General features: G+C 40.1%; 1 protein-coding gene across 7 annotated transcripts in view; it reads right to left on the bottom strand.

Annotated features, from left to right (window-relative positions):
* Positions 1-18916: 18916 nt before the first annotated feature.
* LOC131443673 (NACHT, LRR and PYD domains-containing protein 12-like) overlaps positions 18917-21516 on the bottom strand; it is a 34323-nt gene continuing 31723 nt past the window's right edge. For all 7 annotated transcript variants that reach the window (XM_058613508.1, XM_058613514.1, XM_058613511.1 and 4 more), the window contains one exon: positions 18917-21516. This exon is cut by the window's right edge and continues 2527 nt beyond it. The gene's annotated coding sequence lies outside the window, so the exon portion shown is untranslated.

The following is a 21516-nucleotide window of genomic DNA, read 5'->3' as shown; positions in this document are numbered from 1 at the left end:
TTCCTGTTAGGAATGGCCAAGTTGGCAATCTGGAGGACCAGGAGGAGTCAGCTGTCTGGTCAGGGCTGGACCGATGTGGTCCAGAGCGTGAAGGGCCTGGTGGCCACTCGCCTTAGAGTGGAACACGCCTTCTGTGCTTTGACTGGGCAGCTGGACGCCTTCAGGTCTCGGTGGGCAATCAGACAGGTTTTATGCTCACTGGCAGAAGGCGGTTCACTGGTCCTTCATTTTTAACTGTGTGTGTGTGTGTGTGAGAGGGTGAGAGTGTGTATGCGCGTATGTGAGTAATTGAACATCTGTTTTCTTTTTGATCGCTCGATTGTTTTTGATTGAGTAATTAATTAATTAATTGATTGGTTGATTAATTGATTAATCACTTAATTGGTTGCTTGTGATATTTATATTTTTATTTGTATTTATTATTCATCCATACCTCTACATTTGTCAGTAACTTATTTTATGTTAAATGGAAAAAATAAATGTTGTGTTAAAAGTCAAAAGTCTCTCTCTCTCTCTGAACTCTCTCTCTCTCTCTGTACTCTCTCACTCTCTCTGTACTCTCTCTCTCTCTCTGTACTCTCTCACTCTCTCTGTACTCTCTCTCTCTCTCTGTACACTCTCTCTCTGTACTCTCTCTCTCTCTCTGAACTCTCTCTCTGTACTCTCTCTCTCTCTCTCTCTCTGTACTCTCGCTCTCTCTCTCTCTCTCTGTACACTCTCTCTCTGTACTCTCTCTCTGTACTCTCTCTCTCTCTGGACTCTCTCTCTCTCTCTGTACTCTCTCTTTCTCTTTGTACTCTCTGAACTCTCTCTCTGTTGGCCTTCTCTCTCTCTCTGAACTCTCTCTCTCTCTGTACTCTCTCTCCCTCTCTGAGCAGTCAGCCCCTCACATCCCTCACATCCCACACCGAAGATGAGCGATAAACAAGAGGGAGAGACCTTGAAGTGTTAACGATCTTTTTCTTTGCCGATTTCAAAAAGATCCCCGTAAACACGACATGGTTTCAGGAAATAATAGCTGTAGTTCAGGGGTCACCAACGCGGTGCCCGCGGGCACCAGGTCGCCCGTAAGGACCAGATGAGTCGCCCGCTGGCCTGTTCTAAAAATAGCTCAAATAGCAGCACTTAACGTTAGCGGACGCAGCGAATATGAGGAGAAGAGTTACCCCAAAAAATGTCAGAAAAAAGAAAGAAAACATATCATTTTCACGACGAATGGGAGGTAGAGTTTTTTTTTACCACTGTGAGAGGATCCTGCGTGTGTTTCATTTGCGGGGCAACTGTGGCAATAGCAAAGCGGCACAATGTGGAGAGACATTTCACTACGTGTCACACAAGCTACCATGCTAACTACCCACCGGGCAGCGCACTGCGCGCAGAAAAGGTCCGCGAGTTAAAGGCAGCTTTGTGCAAACAGCAGTCTTTTTTCACTAGACCGGTTAAAAACTCCCAAAAAGCAACCAAAGCCTCGTTTAGAGCTACGCAATTCTTGATGAAGAAAAAGAAGGCATTTACAGACGGGGAGGTTGTCAAAGAAGCAATGATGATAATTGCTAAAACTGTGCTTGAAGACGAGAAGTATGGAACCGATGTACTCTCCAGTCTCTCCGATGTTCAACTCAGGGCAACTACAATGGTAAGAAGAGTGTCGGCGATGTCTGGGAACTTGACCGACCAGCTGGACCGTGATCTGGCGAAGTGCCGGTGGTTCAGCATCCAGTGTGACGAGTCGGTGGACAGCAGCAGTACGGCGCAGCTGATGGTCTTTATCCGGATGGTGTTTGATGATTTCTCCACAAAAGAAGAACTTCTGACACTACTGCCCCTGAAGACAACTACGAGGGGAGTTGACATTTATAACGCAGTGAAGGAGTTTTTGGTGGAAAAAAAGGTGCCGCTGGAAAAGCTGGTATCAGTGACTACGGATGGGGCTCCTGCTATGATCGGCCGACACACAGGATTCGTTGCTCACTGTAAAGCTGACCCAGAGTTCCCAAACTTTCTGCAGTACCACTGCATCATACACCAGCAGGCCTTATGTGCAAAAGTGATCTGCTTTGAGCACGTAATGACTCCCGTCGTAAAGATCATAAACAGCATCCGCTCCAGAGCTAAACAGCACAGAACATTCAAGGTACTTTTGGAGGAGCTGTCAGCTGAATATGGTCACCTGCTACTACACACAGAAATCCGATGGCTCATTTTGCAACGTTTTTTGTCACTTTTGGATGAAATCAAAGAGTTCATGAAGTCCAGAGGTGAGGACACCGTGCTGCTGGAGGACACTGAGTGGATACTTGACCTTGCATTTTTAACGGACATTACTGGAAAACTGAACAGTTTGAACTGTGAGCTGCAAGGCAAAGGTAAAACTGTCGCCAATATGATAAGTGCTTTAAATGCATTTAAAGCTAAGATGAACCTTTTCTCTGTGCATTTACAGAGAAAAAAAGTGCCGCACTTTCCCTCTGTGCAGATGGTGCTGAAAGACAATGCTTCTGCATCTGAGGCTTTTGACAAAGTTGCAGAAAAGTACTCTCAGGTCATAAACAGAGTTGGGCAAGAGTTTGAGAACAGGTTTTGTGACCTGGATCAGCTTGGGCCATGTGTGTCGTTCATTTCTAATCCTTTCATGAACGTGGACATATCATGTCCACGTTCTGAGCAGTTAAGTGCAACATTCAGCCTGGATGCTGAACAGGTGGAGATTGAAATTGTAACACTGCAAAATGACCTCCACCTCAAAGCCCACCAGGCTGCACCAAACTTTTGGTGCCTTGTTGACACAGAAAAGTACAGTGGTGTATGCGCAGCAGCTATGAAGGTTGCAAGCCTGTTTGGTTCAACTTATCTTTGTGAATCAGCCTTTTCTGACATGAACTTCATCAAGAACAAACACAGAACACGCCTCACTGATGCACATCTGCAAGACTCACTCAGAGTTGCAGTGTCAAGTTACACACCAGAGTACAACACACTAGTTGACAGCATGCAATGCCAGGCTTCCCACTAACTGACAAAGAAACAGATAACAGATTTGGTGTCCAGTTCAAAGTGTGACATGATTTATTTCAAAATTTGAGAGTTGACTTTTGTATTTTACATGAGTTATTATTTGTACAAACATGGTGCAAAGTAATTCATGATTTGTTAAAAAATGTTAGTGGCTAGCTAGTTAAAATGGGATATTGTGATTTCACAAGACTGTCTTAGAAGTGATCATTTGAAAATGTTCAATTTGAAAAATGAAAATATAAAAATAAAGTGTTGCATATTGATATTTATCTGTTTCTATATATAAATATTGTGAGAAATCATTGAGATGATCAGTGTTTCCACAAAGATAAATATTAATTATTAATAATAACATAGAGTTAAAGGTAAATTGAGCAAATTGGCTATTTCTGGCAATTTATTTAAGTGTGTATCAAACTGGTAGCCCTTCGCATTAATCAGTACCCAAGAAGTAGCTCTTGGTTTCAAAAAGGTTGGTGACCCCTGATGTAGACCATAAAATCTCTACAAAGCAAGCAACAGAATCTTGAGTCCATGAAAGCTCAGTTGGCAGTGACAGAGAGCCATTTGGAAGACTGGGTCAGTGATGTCAAAGAGTGGGCAGAAGGTGAGAAAATGATTACTGGCAATACTTTTATCCATGAATAATAATATGAAGCTTAGTTGTCTTAGAATAATAAATAACACCCTATTGGTACATTTTTATTTCCAAATATGAATACAAATTAATGACAAGTACAGTGTTGCTTACTTTGTAAGTTATTTAAAGGAAAGTGCAATCTATGTCTTCTCAGCAACAACAAACACAAGCACAAATGATGTGGATGCCTTGGCCAGTAGAATCGAGGTGCTGGTGACCAGTATAAAGAGACGCTCACAGCGTCTTTATAAAGATACTGACGGCAACAAAGGTCGTGCCAGGATCCGCCGCAAAATCAGGGAGGAGAAGGGGATCCTGACCTCTGTTGTGGAGAAATACAACAAAATAGTTCCAAGCACAGAAAGTCTTTGCATGGAAACCATTGTGTCTGGCGAGACAGCTTGGCCATGGCAGCAACCACACAGTGGTATGTACACTACTACTTTGAACAAATCGGACTGATAATGACACACAAACACAGAACCAGTACCCTCAAATGAGGATCTGTTACCCTACAGGACTTTAGACATTCTTTGACAGAGTACATATAACTAACTTCATGATATTGTCTATGTACAGTGCCTTGAGATAATGTATGTTGTGAATACAATTGAATTCAATTGAATTCACTAAGGACAAAGAGAAAGGCGTTTGACATCATCATGGCAGTAAGGAGACTGGAGGAGGAGAAGAATATTCTTGTTCTGGAGATGGACCACCACTGGAAATGGCTTTCAACTCGTGCAAAGACCTCGCAAGAGTTGTCCAGTCTACTTTCTAGTGAGACAGTGAAAAGTATGTCATTAAATAACAAAACAATGACTGGTGATAAACTAATATAGGTTTTATCTCATTTTTTTCTATCTTTAAGATTGGCCATGTGGCTTTAGTGAAGAGGGGTTGAAAGGTCTGCAGAGCATCATCCTGAGAAAGCAGCAGAACATCAGAGAGAAGAAGATGCAAGCTAGAGACTGCTACCTGCGACTTTTGTCTGGAGAGACTGCAGAGAACATGAGCTTCTTGCACAAGCCTAATGATTGTGACAGTGACTCGGACAGTTCTGATGATGCACTGTAATTGTACCCGTTACCGCTGCTCCACTTTCTTGTGCCAGTGGAATTACAAATGCTACTGTAGGTTGGTCACGTGATGCCCTCTGGCCCAAAAATACTTCTTACCATTGCAACAAAACAAATGAGCCATGGTAGCATGGTTTCCAGCAGGAGTGTTTGAGAAAAAACGGACAAAATCTCCTTCATTTCTAGTATTACTATCATTAGTATTATTATTTTTATATAGACAGCAGATATGAGAGGACAGGGAAGACTGTTTACAAAGTATCAGCGGAGTCAATATCAACATAAGGTGCCTTTGAGACTTCCCCATTTCCCCCCAAAAAAGCTGAGATTTTCCATTGAACTTCATATTCATTGCATTAAGTATATGTTATGCTCTTAGAAATGCATATTGGTCAAGCTCCCACACTTTTTATGAATTAACTGCAAGCAGACAATTTACATGCAAACAGCAACATATGTCCACCCTGTCATGGACAATTTCAAAGCAGAGTAAATACATTGTAATTACATAGTGATTATAAAATGTACATTTTCAGAAAGGTATTTAGTCACTTTCTCAACAATGTATTTTAGTTAATGGGAAAAGTATTTGGATAATAATGAAATGATGGCAAACTATTTGTTTCTCTATAAAATCTGCGAGAGTTACACTTTCTTTTCTAAATAAAATCTAACAACAAAGATATCTGGTCAAACTTTCAAACAATACTATTTGGCCCTCATTTGTTTATAAAGGAATCACACAAAAGATGTTGCTAACTTGTGAAAATAATTTGTTTCTTTTCATAGAACATGAAAATAACAGGGTGGACAGTGACATGACAGGGTGGACACATTGTGAAATGTCATTGAATGCCCTCATAAATGCCAGGAACAATGCAAGAAAATTATGTAAAAAAATGCCTTTTCCCATGTAGGGGGAAATTACCAGTTGAATAGACTGGTTTTGATCCACTCAACCTGCATGCAGCCACTAAATAAAGATGACCAAAAGGAGACATTAATGTGGCCTTCTAGTGTTAAACTCTGTACATCATTCTGCACAGTGAAAGTCAAACATTCAACTGTAGAAGAAGAAGAAATTTTGGAGAACAGTTGATTTGAAAAAACAGAATATTACAGAAAGATCACTTGGACGCATCTCCAAACAGTCTCTCCATTTCTGCAGAGACATGGCTCAGTTCCACATACTTCCATGCATACACTTTAATCTGTACAGAGCGCTTGTTCAGAGCCTGTGGGTCTGGTATTAGGCAAAGTACCTGCCAGTCATGGTACCAGCAGATGTTGTCCCGAAGACTTGGCCAATGGAACTTGTTTATGCCATGGCATTGCATACACTTAAAGGAGACATATTATACCCTATTTCCCCAAGTTAAAATAGTTCCCTGGTGTCCTAATGAACATGTCAGTGACATGCTTTGGTCAAAATACCATAAGGATGAAGCATCATAGCAGTTCAATAACCCTGCTAAACCCGCCCCTTTCAGAACGCTCGGTTTTCGTGCATGGTCCCTTTATATGCAAATGAGACACAGGCAAACACACACCCACTTCTTTCAGGGTGTTTCTGATTTGTCCTCTTTACAGCGCTCACTCGCTCAGCTCCATTCCTCTCCCCCTCCCTCCACTAGTTCTATGACAATATCAACATGGCAGTGTGCGCGGAAAACAGCGCATAAACTGCCGCTGTATGTGACTGTATCAGACCGGTGACTGACATATTCTGTAATATTCTGTTTTTTCAAATCAACTGTTCTCCAAAATTTCTTCTTCTTCTACAGTTGAATGTTTGACTTTCACTGTGCAGAATGATGTACAGAGTTGAACACTAGAAGGCCACATTAATGTCTCATTTTGGTCCTCTTTATTTAGCTGCTTAGCATTGATATTTCACTATGACAGAGTGGACATATTAAGCTTGACAGCTAATAATTATATGATAATATGATTAAAATCACGAAACATAAGTGTAAATACTTATTCTGCAACTACCCACTGCTTCAGTCTCAATTGAATAAAGACAAAATGCTCAAAGTGATGTCAGTGAAAAAATCAGTGGGTTTCTTAAAGGGGCAGTTACCCCATAATGACAGGGTGGACAGCAATATCAGGGACACATGTAAAATGTTCAATATGATTATGAAAATAGAAAATACATGATCAAAATGACTTGTTTTATCAAACAACCTATTGTGGACAATAACACCATGTAAAGATTTGTTTGATTTAGTATCATTTAACCACTTATTATACACACTGTTGTTAGCAGAGCAGTGTGTGGGACATGCCAAAATCACGTACATCCAATGGTAAAAAAATGTATAAAATGAAGGAAACACATTTTAAGAGACGTATCAATCTACTGATATGTGTGCAAATGTTTGGCCATTTATAATAAGACCTCAGACTTTCATTATTCTGCTACATTTTCATGATGACTGAGTGAGTCTGATGAGGACACCAAAGGCACTTTATAGTGATATTGACTCAGGGGATGCAGCTCATATAGGTTAAATCAATAAATAATAATAATAATAATAAATAGAATAAAAGATTCTGGGGCAGTGGGCTCCACATAAAATACACCATGGCTACTCACTTCCTGCAAATTTCACCAAGAACAATCTGTTTGAAGCAAATATTCTCTGGTCCAGCCTTAGCTAAAAATACACAAAGACGGAATCCATTGGCACGTTGAACCATGCGTGGTTCACTAACCAGCCTGTTTGTAACTGGTATCCTACCGACAAAGTTACCTGCACTTCATGTGCTTAACAGAGTTTAGCAGTTTAGATAACATACTGTCCAGCTGTTGTGACTTAATGAACCACTGTTACGACCCCAGGGTTGTGACTGCTTCTTCCCTGTGTGTATGTGTCTGCGTGTGAGATGGGTTGCAGGTGTGCATGGCCTATGTGGGTGAGTCTAGGGTGGATCCTGGGAGCTGATTGGTCCTGCACAGGAAGGACTCTGAATAAGAGGCCTGATCATCCCAGCTGCAGCGGACTTCCTCAAAGCACTCACAGCAAGACTGCCAGCAGACATTTTGTACTTGATTTTAATAAACTGGTTAAAATGCTTTGTTTGACTTGTTGCTGGTGCTTTCTGGGGAGTTGAGAAGGGGAGTGTCATTATTTGATGTTGTGATCAGGTTTTCTCCTAGGCCTGGTCGTAACAACCACAGATACTTGTTTATGTTCTCTTTTGAATGAGTATAGGGGAACTCATCCTGTATATAATGTATATACATACATGTAAACAACTATATACTGTAATCATGTACATTCAATATATATTTCCTTTGCACCATTTGGATTATTTATAACTTAAAGAAATACTTGACTTATAGATATTTGATCATATTGTTGCTATATGTATTTTGAGTTGTACACCATTATCTGTATCATGTTTTCTTTTGTATGTAATTAACATTGATCAAATGATTACAAGTCCATTGTACTAACGTGTATTACTGGAACATGTTTTTATATTTACTTGATTCAGTTAAAGTTTGATAGTGATGTTTGGTATCAATTGTCCTTCATGTAGGTCATCACTTTCATTCAAACACATTTTAATGTACCTGTATTTATTCAAGAGGAATGACAATAAACTTCAACTTTTCAAATACCCTGAGCCATATATTCTTTGAAATATGCCATGAAATGAGACATTTCACATTTAACAATCACAGTCGATAAAACACCTTCTGTTAACAGAGATATATGTCTGTCTGTCTGTCTATATATGTATCAATGTATTTGTCTGTCTGTCTGCCTGTCTGTCTGTCATCCTGGGGCTACACAGGCTATTCTTATTGTTGTACAACGGCATTTCTTCTTTAATCACGAGTCAATTGAAACAAAATATTTAAATCATTGTATATGAATTGCTCTCATGTGAAAATATTAATATTAACAACAATAATAATAATAATCCATTCATCCATCATCTACCGCTCTATCCTCCACCAGAGGGTCGCGGGGGGTGCTGTGCCAATCTCAGTTACATGGGGCGATAGGCGGGGTACACCCTGGACAGTTGGCCAGTCCATCACAGGGCCACACACATATAGAGACAAACAACCATTCACTCTCACACTCATACCTATCTATGGTCAATTTAGGGTGTCCAATTGACCTAATCCCCATATTGTATGTCTTTGGACTGTGGGAGGAACCCGGAGAACCCGGAGAGAACCCACACACACACGCACACACTGGGAGAACATGCAAACTCCATGCAGAAAGGCCCTTGTTCCAACCAGGGCTCGACCACTACGCCAACAACCGTGTGGCCCTACAATAATAATAACAATAATTATAATAATAATAATAACAATAATAGTAATAATCGAAATACCAACAATAATAGGCGTGTCATATGTGCATATATAACCAAATCTTTTGGGGGAGCAAATGCTAATGTAGGTTATATGCTTGCATTGGCTAATAAAACAGACTTTTTATTTCTTTATCCTAAGAAGGTGTCTTATTTTGGTCACTATTTACATTAAAACTAAACAAAAAAATAAATAAACACAGATCTTTATTTTATATATGGCCCTCAAAGTGCTGTCTGAAACTAGGTCTGGGATGGCCTGTGTCCATGAAATGAGAAAATCCAAATGTTGTCTCAAAGCTAAACCAAATACATCATTGGAAAGATCTCAGCCTGGTGAGTAACATGTATCATTATGAAGACTCTACGTGGCTCCTACATTGAATGAATGACCTTTGAACCTTGGCCTTGTTGTATGTTTGAAGGGTTATAATTCAGCAACCAAAGTGGCTACAGACATGGAACCAACTGTTATAGAGAGCGCTTGACCTTAGCTATCATGTGAATATAGTCCATCTATACAATTTTGGTCAAATATGGTTGAAATTCATTTGAACCAAATGAACAATGAATTATTGAAAATCTGATTACACACACATTTTAACTATCCCCTTCAACTCATTTGTGTACTCTCAATTCATTATTTGCATCTCTCAATTCTATGGAAAAGACTATTTTTGAAAGAAAACTACAATTCCCTAGGGGCGGGCCATACAGCTTGTTGCATACCATCACCACAATTGTAGTTTATCCAGTTGACATCAAAATAGGGTTGTCAAAACGCATTTACCAAATGTATCAAAGATGTGTAGTACAGCCAAATTACAAATGACACTGTATTTGGTTGAGCTATGTTTAGAATAACTATGTCATTTGTTTTATTAAGATGGTTTAGCAAGTATTCTTGAAATATCCTATCCTTAGCTAAGTTGGACGTCCGGTTTGCAACTAGAGTTTTAATCGCAAAAAGCATCTAGTGATGTATATCTTGTACAGTCAAACCAGTAATTACTCTGCTTATACATGAAATATGCTATGTTAAAAAAGTGGATATGTGCACAAAATCTAAATCTTGATCAGTTTAAAATAAATTCAATCTGTGGCTAAGGATCATGGGTAATGTAGTCGTCAAAAAACACCGTCGTGGAGTTCTCAAGGACACTTTGGTGTTTTGAAGTTGAGGATATCATTAAAAGAAAAACTTCAAATGGGAATTGGCAGTAAGGAAAATACAGCCGGGCGTAGTGTAGTGAGAGTATGACAGCGTTTGGATCCGGAAATTGTATTTTGAAAGGGTGTTACGTCAGAATTAAAAACCGGATTGATAAGTATAAGTATAGCTTACAGTATTTTCATGGTTGAATTCAATATGTACATGATACATTAACCCTTATGACAAACAAAAATAATCAACACATTGCTATATTTTTAGATATTTGACACTTATTATCATTGTTAATTTATTTGAAACTATATATTTCTTTATTCCTATGTTATGCTTATACAGCTATATACCTATATATGTATATTTATTATTCTTTTATATGTATTATTTGAACACTCTAATCTTATTTGGATATGAAAGCCTATTATTGGCTGATTGTCTGTTTGTTCCTAATCTTTCTTTCTTGTATTTTCTAAATAGTTTATCATCACTTGCTATATTTGTGGAGCAATTCCAATAATCGAGCTCGTTAAGTAATGTATGAATGTACTGTTTGTGGATTTTGACTCTCAGTGTGAAATAAATAGGCTACATGCATGCATACAAACTATGACAACCTCAGTTAATGACAAATACAAAACGTGCTTAATGTGTGTCAACTGTCTGGAAGAAACACAAACATATACTGGGTACATGCACTGTGCCAACACTTAACTGAAGTTCAGCAAGCCTAAACACTCAATAGCCCTAGTGTGCTGGTACTTGAAGTATAAGAATTTATTCTCAGTCTCAGAGCGACTGATTATTCTCTGCATTTGACCCATCCTAGAACTAGGAGCAGTGGGAGCATTGGGAGTTGGGTACCTTGCTCAGGGGTACCCCAGCCCTTTTTGGCCAGGTGGGGATTTGAACCAGCAACCTTCCGGTTACAAGTCAAGTTCCCTTTCCACTTGGCCACGGGCTTAATTCATGAGAGTGTTTTCATGTACAGACATTCATTTTGTTGAAGTGGCTCAATGTAACTGAAGAGGAAATTGAAGTCAACTTTTTGGGGTCAGGGTCAAAGGTCGGTTATGTGGTCTAATAAGGAGCTATGACATGAACACTTGAAGAAACAGAGTGAGTTTCAACATTTGAGTATTCTGTATTCTTGATGAGATTGAAAGAAAAACACCTTGGCCTGTAACACACAGACACATGACTTTTGTGCAATGTTTTTTTATTACGCTCTGCGTAAAAAAAAAGACAAACACTAGAAAAGGTTTGAGGCTGTTTCAGAAAGCAGGAAACTCTGAGCCTAACAGCTAAAATACATGGGAAATGGATGTGGGACGTGTACATATGCAGGATGCAATGGGTTTGTTTGACCTGCTACAGTCAGTGGCCTGTGGTTGCTGCCAGCTTCAATGTGTGCATGTTGAGTTGAGCTAAGTCATAATGAAGTTTGTTCTGAAGCTTTTAGAAGCTTGGCTACTTCACTTGCCTTCTGGTACAATGAGGTATTTATCTTCATCATTTGAAACAGATTGTACTTGTTTTCTACACTGTTTGATGTCGGAGGGCTGCATAGCTGCACGTAGAGAAGAGAAATACATGAGCTGTGGAAACATTCAGTACGGTTGTGGCTCCAAAAGCCATGTAACACTTTCAATTAGATACTGTATAATCGGGCATGCTGCAGCAGCCATGTCACACCACATGCACCCCATGTATTTTCTCTCTCTCAAGTTGTCGGATTCAGGACTGAAACTCTGAGTTGGTTGAACCTGACGGAATTCATGTTCATGGTTGTTACGTCCCCGTTACAGCCCACGTGACAATGGTAAACAAAAAAAGCCTTCATAAATGGATCTCTGATACTACCATTCTAATGCATGTATATGCAGATTGAGAAGATTTCTCTGTAAATAAAACAGTTACATTGGTCAAAAGTATCAATAACTTCACAATAAAGTTTGATTCTGTGTTCCATTAGTTAATCATGGAACATACTTACATTTCCTTGAATCAAGATTTGCTATTCACAGTCTATTTAAGAAAGTCATTGTTTCTTCTTCACTCAGAAATATTAACATATAGGCTTATCACAAATATGATTTGGATTGTATTTTTTCTTCATTGTATAAATTCTATTCTGGCGAACAGTGGGAACATTTACATCCTGAGTGAAAGAAACAAATAGTTAGTAACGCTTCACACCCATTTAGAATTTTAAAACTGAGATCTTACATTATATACACAATAAACATTGTAGTGGAACTTATAAAAAAAAGCACATGCATTATGCTGAGTTGAGAAATATAATCAAGAGATGGAATCAATGTTTTTATGGACTGAATCAATCAGGAAACAGCTTATGTGATACACAGAGAAACCAATGGTTTGTTGAAGAAAACCTGCCGGCCATCAGGTTCTGTTCACAGAGTCATGTAGTTTAAGGTAACTCTCCTTCTGGAAATGGAAATGGAGTTCCCTAAAATTCCCACTGCTATTCCTAAGTCTTCTCCTCTTCCTCATCTTTCTTACTGCTTCTTCCTGCCCTGTTATCCTTCATGTATTCTAATATCGCTGCTGACACTGCTCTCATCCTCACTGCAAAATGCTGCTGGAATAGGTTCCTACAACCTATCTACCCCAGGCACTACACCTCTTTTCCCCACAATTGTGAGGATAGCTCTCAGCTACCATGGGCTCACCAAGTTCAAACAGGAGGTGCAGCAAATACATGACACATGTGCTACTTTTGTTATGGTCCTACAAACATGCTGCAACACTTTCTTGGACTCTTCATGAAACAGTAGTGGAGATAGAACAATTGTGTATGAATTCTTAGCACATAGAGCAAGGCAAACAGCACACTTTCACTTCTTCTTTCCCCTACACACACACAGATAAGGAACAATCATTTGAGCTGTTCATACAACCACTGGATAGTTGTATCTTTGAAAGGCAAGAATGACTCACTGAGACAAACAAGAAACCAAATGAAGAATATAGAAAATGAACATGCTATAAAATCTTACCTCATGTATCCTTCTCCCAGAAATTGAGCCAAACTGGAATATTTTCTGTCTACTACATTTTCGACAACCTAATATGAGGAAAAGAGAAGAAAAGTTTATGAAGCCATGAATGCAATGCTTTGTAGCTTCATCAAATATGAGTACTGAGTTTTTAGTCAACAAGTGGATATATGTGAGGTGATCTGTATTCTTTTTTGTCCTTTGTTTTCGCCACACTGCAAGATGAACCGCACTGGGTTTTCATAGGACTGAAGTCACATTGTCAAAACTCTTCATAAACTTAATGTTTACTGTTTTCATAACTGTTAAAACATATTCAAAACACTTAGGGTTCTTGAATTTCTGCACTAACCATGTTGAAATATATATGTAGAAAATATCTTAGTATAAATGAATCCAAGATAAAATGAAATAATCATTCCAAACAGCTGCTTCAATCTTGTGGCCAAATCCAGGAGAGAGGAAGGACTAGAAGCGTCACATTCCTGTACAGTATAAATCATTATACTACACCTGTTGCTTTGTTGTGTAATTATTATAGTTGCAGCCCTGGAATTTCATCAACTTGTTTTTGCTTTCAAAAGTACTGTAAATGACTTGACACAGAGATATAGACAAAGGAAATGGAAGCAAATGAAATAATATTCTTAACGTGTAACAAATAGTTAGTTGATCCTACGTGTCAAAAACTGAGATCATACATTATATATACAATAAACATTGTAGTGTACTTGTACATGCATTATGCTGGGCTTTTGCTGGACAATGAATGCGCTTCCATGCCAATTCTTTGATGGACTGAATCAATGAGGAAACGGCTTATGTGATACACAGAGAAATGAAAACATTTGTTTTCCTTTGCTTGGTGCGTACCTTTACTCAATTTCTGCTAGTTGTTACAATGTGTTACGTGTGACAGTGTGTGTTTTCTGGCTGAGAATTGTTGCCAGTGTTTTGGTCCAACAAGCTGATTTTGACGCATGAAATGTTTTGCTGGTTTGAGAGGTGAGATTAACTGTTTGGACAAGATGCATTTTGGTAATGCGACTGCATGTGGCTTCACTACTGATCACTGCAAGTTAGCAAAGACAAGTCAGAAATCAACATTAATCATGTCTCTGGTTAATGTTAATGTAAACTGTGGCCGCTTCAGAGTGCCAACCAACACTCAGGTCATTAAATATAGAAGAATAGAATATTGTGTACTGGATCCTGATTCAATGACCCGAATGAAGCCTGGCTTTTCCAACCAATAATTGCCCAAAGTCAAATGAGTCTGGGAGCCCATTTATTAATGCATGCAAAACAAAACTGACCCTTTTTCTTCTTAAGCCCCTCCTTCTTTAACTGGGAGTCATTTCCTCTCTTCCTCTTCTTCATTGCTGCAACAGTGGTAGAGGTAGAACAACAAGAAGAAGAAGAGAGAGACGGACAAGGGACAAGGTTCAGGACAAATACAGTCTCCTCGGTGTGGTCACGTTGCTCCTCGTCCTGGCTTTGGCCCATACCCTCGACGGGGCTGTCACCCTGCTCCATGGTGGGGTTATCAGGCTCTGCTGATGGGTCAGTGTTGGGCTGCTGTTCTGTTGAGGTCATTCAAATATATTTTTCAATTCTTCTCAAATGAAAACTCAAATATATGTTTCAAACAAAGGCATTCTGAACAAAAAATCTTGCTCTTACCCTTAGTCAAAAGAAATTCATAAGCCCTCCTCATCTTCTCCAAGAAGTTTTTGGTGGTAGATGTGAGGGGCAAATGGGTTATTATGTCAGCTACCCACTTGTTAGAGGCCTTCTTGTCTTTTTTCCCATAAATAAAATGGGCTTGTAGCCTATGGCCTCAAGTTTTCGCACCTGAAAAAAAGTAACCAGTTGGCACACATTAGTTAAACCCACAGCATGATTGGACACTTTAGTACTGTAGCAAGCATTTAATGGCAGTTAATGGAGTACAGTGGAAGAAAAGGAGCCGCAACTTGTTTGATTTAGATCAAATGAATAAAAATGAGCCTTTTCACTTACTGCAATACGGGCGGAATCAATAATGCGGCCAACATTCCGGTTTCGGACGATACCTTGACCCCACTTGCTGTCCAATGATGCTGTCTTTTCCTTCAACTTCTTCTTCATTGACAGGCTCACATAACACATGCTGCAAGTTTTGAGGCTTGCAGCATTGAGTGTCTGGCAAGATGGACAGGGCCTGAACTTTGGACGTGTCATGACACACACTGATATAAACAAAAACAAGACAGATAACAAGATATTTTTTTACAGACAAGAACTTAATACTGACAGAAAGATACACAAACAGCAACAGAAAGACTGACAAGTACAACACAGCACGGACAGGATAACAAGACAGACAGACGTGGCTCTAAAAAGTGCCTTTGGTTTGCGTTTTAGAAACGATGCTTCAAGGAGGGACAAATGGAAGAAGACAATTGAAGGACCTGTTGGAGAGAAAACACTTTGAACCAACTATTCAGAATTGAACAGCCTAGATTTGACATCTGTGTTCTCCTCATCAGAACGTTGACATCATACTTAAGACTACCAACATACTGACCGTTCACACTAGTCATTTCAATTCAATTCAATTCAAATGGGCTTCATAGGCATGCAGGTTTAAATAACAATGAATCACTACTCTCCCTCTCCATTTATCATATGCTGGACTGCTAAGTTATAAAGCAATTATGTATAGCCTATATTCTATTCTATTTACATTGTACTATTTTACTATGACTGTGCCCAGAATGATTCCATTGTGCTCGGGACCACAATGGAAATGAGCCTATGGGCTTTATTGTGTCATCCCTGACTATTTTGTATTTGAATCTATGACACACAGAGTGCTTGATTCATACTATATCCATAATGGTCAAATCAAATCAATCAATCCAAACTTTGACCCAGTAAGCCAGTGTACAAATGGTTCAGACAGTTTCATGTCAGTCTTCTACAGCCCTTCAAATGAAGTGGTGGGCCTACCTATATAACATAAAGTTGAATTGAGCACGGAAAAAGCATCATGTGCTAACTACTGGCTTACAGCATCACGTGTTAGCTAACCCTACGTGCATTTGGTGCAGCAAGTTATACCTCAATGTCTTCAATAATTCACAGTTACACCAAATGACTACCCTGCTCTTCTAAAGATGCTAACAACAACTTCTTTTCTTCACCTGACACATTTTAAGGCGTACATTTAAGGATTTTATCTCCATATGTCACCTGTCTAATTCATTTATCAGTGTACTTACCGAGGGGGGGGGGGGACAGCAATGGGACGCTGCATCAGGGTTGCCAGGTCTAAGACAGAATCAGCCCGAAATCCACAAGGTCCATGTGTGAATGTGCTGATCTGAAGTTAGTTTGGTAGGATTTAGGAATAAATGAAGTATATCACTTAACATATGGGTTTCTATATATTACCCATATAATGTGAATGCAAAAATAGGTCTACCCCAGCCAGCAGACAAAGACTTCAACCCGCGGGACTTCAATTCCGTAGGAATAGCGCGGACATGGCAACGCTGTCTCATCGCATACAATTACGTCACACACTTGTGATTTAGAAAAAAGTACACTTTTCCCGATAAAAATAATAATCTTTACTTTTGCATCATTCTTTAAAAATACTATGGTTGGTGTTGTGATAAGAACTGCTTGCGAATCCCTGCTGTGACTGCAGATTTCCACAAAAGTGGGCCAAAATCAATTCTTAGTATTAAATAATCTCTGTCATCGCGATTACAAACCTCAGAGACAGAGACATAAAAAGCATTTGAGCCTATTATTTTCTGTAATATTGCCTAATTGTTGTATGGCCTAACACCATACTCAAATCATATAATTTATTCTAACCAATCAATCGATCAATCGATCAGCAGTATCGCCCCGTATTCATCAGCACACAACGGACTGCGGTCTCCCCGACTCGGTCCCGTGGCGTCATATGCAGATGTTATGGGAGCTCTATAGAAGTCAACCTGACTACCCCAAGCGTTGAAAATTGACGCTAAAGTGGTACCCAGTACGTTAAGCACTGACGCGAGGGGACGCTGCCCGATCGTCACGCATGGGACGACTTGGGAGTGAGACCATGTTGGTCCTGAAGACAGAGACGTCCATCCCCAATTACACAGTGCGACCACCTGGAGAGCTTCTTGATCCAGGAGAGAGCCTTGACCTGTCTGCTGCAAACAGAGAACCACTCTCATACACAAGTCCAACGCTGATGTGTCTGCCATGGTTGTCAACCTCCTCTGCAAGGGCTCTGCAAAGCTCTTGGTGTAGAAGAACAAGCTGAAGCTATTATACACCTCATCCAAGTCCAAAGGCCACAAAGCTACAGCATAGCTACTGTCAGAGTGGGAACAATGATGCATGTGTGCGTTGCAGGTAAAGGGTTTTCTAGTCTTCTAGTCTAGATGACCACTCAAACCCCATCACACACACTTTCATACAGCACATCTATGTGCTGCACATTTTTCTATCACTCATCTTTCATACCCATTCACACGCTGCCAGCACAGACGTCAGCATGTAGACTAGCAGAGGCAGGAATCCAACCCCCAACCCTTACGCTGAAAGACGACTGGATGTACCACTGAGCTACAACACCTCTGGACCTGTGGTCCGATACGAACCACTAGAATGAAGAAGTGTTCTAGAACAGCAAAGTGTCTAAAAGAGCCTCAGTGACAGCAGGTGGTCACATGTCAGCCAAAGAGAATCAGAACAGCCAAAGTCACTGAGATGGAAAACACGACGAGACACGACAGGTTGAGACAGCACAGGCTGCAGTTAGCTGTGGAGACCACCTGCTGATCTAAGTCACTGAGGAAATGCTTTATGAAGAGTCTGCAGTGTCTGCCTGTGACCACAGTGACATTGGATGTTATCCCTACAGATGCAAACCAGGGTCAAGGATGATATCCCTGTTCAGGAGGCTCATTCTTCTGTACAGGAAATAAAAAAGTACACACAGGAGTTGTTGATGAAAGGATGGATCGTAAAGTCTCAGTCCCCGTACGCCGCACCTGTGTGAGAGAAAAAAAGGAAGAGTCATTACGTCTTTGTATCAACGACCAACAAACACCCTCTCCCTCGCATGCAGGACTGGCTTCACTCACTTCTCTCTTAGATCAGGGCAAAGCCTACCATCAAGGCTTCACTGCTCAGGGTTCCAGGCGCCCCGTGGGTCTGTATGAATGGATCAGAACGCCCTGTGACACACTGAGGGATGACCTGCAGGCATATTGCAAGTATTCTGTTTATTGACTTTGCACAGAAGATTTATTTTGGCTGCACATGTCGTCGCTTCATAAAAACTGTGAAGAATATTGAAGCTGCACTGGTTTATGGAAAATGTTCATTGGTAATGTGCTTTATGCTGTTTAATGGTACAATGTTATTGTGTTATCTTTCTAACCAGAGGCTTTTGCACTGAAAATGTTTGAATGTGATAAGTGTAATCATTACAGACTTTACTGTAAATGCAGTAAACCTCATACTCTGATGTGATAGAGTGTACATTAGAAATGGGACGTGTTTATGACTGAAACAGGAACTGACACTCGGGAAAACGTTATGTTATTTTTCTATGTGACCCATTAAAAATGCAAACACATAGACAGTGCAGTGTGGTTTTTATTATTATTTATTTAACCTTTATTTCTCACTGAGACACAGGCTCTCATTTCCAAGAGACAACTGTCAGACAATCACAGAACAACACAGTTACAGACAGACAGCACAACAATAAAGGAAATGTCCAAAATGTCACGTGAACAAACACATTCAAACACCGTCTCCAGTGACTGTAAAATCTAAATGTTAAATGTGTCCTCTGGGTACAGGAAATCAAAACTGTACCAGTGCAGAATGGTATGACATTATGAGAATGAACACACTTCACTAAGAACATGGTTCTTATTTCTTAGGTTTAACTTCTTGGGGAGCAGGGTTGCTTAAATATTTGTGGCCCACGTTGCTGAGATAGGAGTAGAGAGATCTGGTCCTCACGAAGAACCCAGGACCCTCCTGGTTTAAAGAATGGACACATAGACCTCATCAATGTCTCTAACGACTGGGAAGAGGAAGATGAACTCTAACTTCCAAGTCTGTGTTGCTCTGAAGGTCCATCAATCTGACCTCTGACCTCCAATAACATGATCATACATGGAAGGAAACACCTTTCTAGTAAGATTTGACCTTCTTGACATTTGGTAGCGTGGTTCAGTACATTCATGACATGTTTAAATCCAGGCTTTTCCACCTAAGGTCACTTTTCTGATGCTACAAACACGTCTATAGCACTAGTTACCGCTTTAGTGCAAGTTGAATTTAGAGCAAGTTTTGCTCCAAATGAGGACAGAAGAGTTATCTGTGTTAACAGAGTTGTTTTCAGAGTTATGTCTACGACCTCATGATGCATGTGGAGACGTCCTGTGCTTTGCTACTCACACATAACATGGTTTACACACCATGACAAGAACATTGTTGACAACATTCACAGGGGAACACAAAATATTTCCATACCAGTGATTTCAGAGAATTCAATTTTATTTATGACATATATTATCTCAAGGCACTGTACACAGACAACATCATGGAGCACTACAGACTACAGACCCAGCCAGGGACCAGTTCATCCGAGCCATAACCCCCAGGAGGCTGTGCATTCAGACCCATCTCGCCCATCCCCGCTCCTTACAAGAGGCTTTGGAGCTGGCTCTGGAGAGGGGGACTGTGGAAGGCGGGACCAAAGTGGCCCCGGAGAAATTGATCCTACGGTGAGAACCGCTGCATGCGCTGACATGACGGAAGTGATCCGGAGTGCCACACGCCCTCGCCAACGCCCCCTGCTCTGCTGGGGATGTGGACACCCTGCCCCAAGTTGGACTGTCATTGGGCGGGGCCTTGTCAGGTGGTGGAGCGGCTGGGTGAGGTGGTGTACCGAGTCCAGCTGCCAGGAAAGAGGAAGAAGGTCGCACACCGCAGACGAAGAGGAAACTCTCTCCCTTCCCAAACGCCTGTGCAGAGGGGCGACGGCACAACCACTACACTCTCTCACCCTCAGGGTATGAATATGACTTTTTATATGTCATTAACCGTGCCTGTCCCCCATTTTCCTTTCACCCCAACCAGTCGAGGCAGATGACTGCACATGTGTGAGTCTGGTTCTGTCAGAGATTTCTTCTTCTGTTAAGAGAGAGTTTTTTCTCTCCACTGATGCCTAGTGTTTGCTCATTGTGTGAACTGTTGTGTTTCTCTGCTCTCCTTGATGTTGTCTATGTACACACCTGAGATCATGTATGTTAGGATTTGGCGCTATACAAATAACATTGACTTGAATTGAATTATATTAACGAGCTGCTGTGTGGATTCATGCTGACATCGTGAACACGGGGCAGATGACGGTGTGATGACCTCAGACCTGCGCTCACTTCACCACTGATTCCCAGGGAGGCTGCTGGTCTTATCATCACTATCTGTTCATAAAGTTACTGATAAATGTGATGAACACATGAATTAGAGTTGAAGTAAAATGTTGAGTGAAAAAATCTGGAGTTTTAAACTACATTTAACACATTGTTATTGTTCCTAATAATATGATCGTGAGTCTGCAGGTTTTCTGGCCTGACTATTTTAATATTTTATGATTATTAGATTTACCATAAATTGTAATTATAAAGATAAGTTAGCTTTATTTGTAAACCACCTATACAAAAATTTGAACTTTGAAATTTAAACCAAAATACAAAGCATAGCAATGAGACCAAAAATCATATTCATGGTTAATATTCAATGGAATTGTTTTTTTTTTAATCATAATAAAAGTACTAAATGTTATTATTATTATTTTCTTGGACAATAATATATATAATCCCTGAGTCATGTGACAGTGATTATCATACAGTTTATCAGTGAATGGAAGAAAACAACATCATTCTTGTAACAACACATACAAACTAATATTCACGGTCAATTAAATTGATCATTTTAACTGTAATGACGTCATTATACTTTTCACTTTACTGTATTCACTATCGTTGGTTTTCATTTACAAATCCACGGTTTAAAGCCTGACGCAAACGTGCCATTTGATTCTTTTCTTTACAAAAAGCGGCTCCTTTATTGGTCGAGCACGGTCACATGACGGCGGCTTTACCACGAGTCACAAACTACTGCGGGGTTACAGCAGGAGAACTTTGATCCTCTCGTTCAACACTATGTAAA

This window comes from Solea solea, chromosome 17 (assembly GCF_958295425.1).
Source record: "Solea solea chromosome 17, fSolSol10.1, whole genome shotgun sequence".
NCBI lineage: Eukaryota > Metazoa > Chordata > Actinopteri > Pleuronectiformes > Soleidae > Solea > Solea solea.
This window is presented reverse-complemented; position numbering and strand designations above follow the sequence as displayed.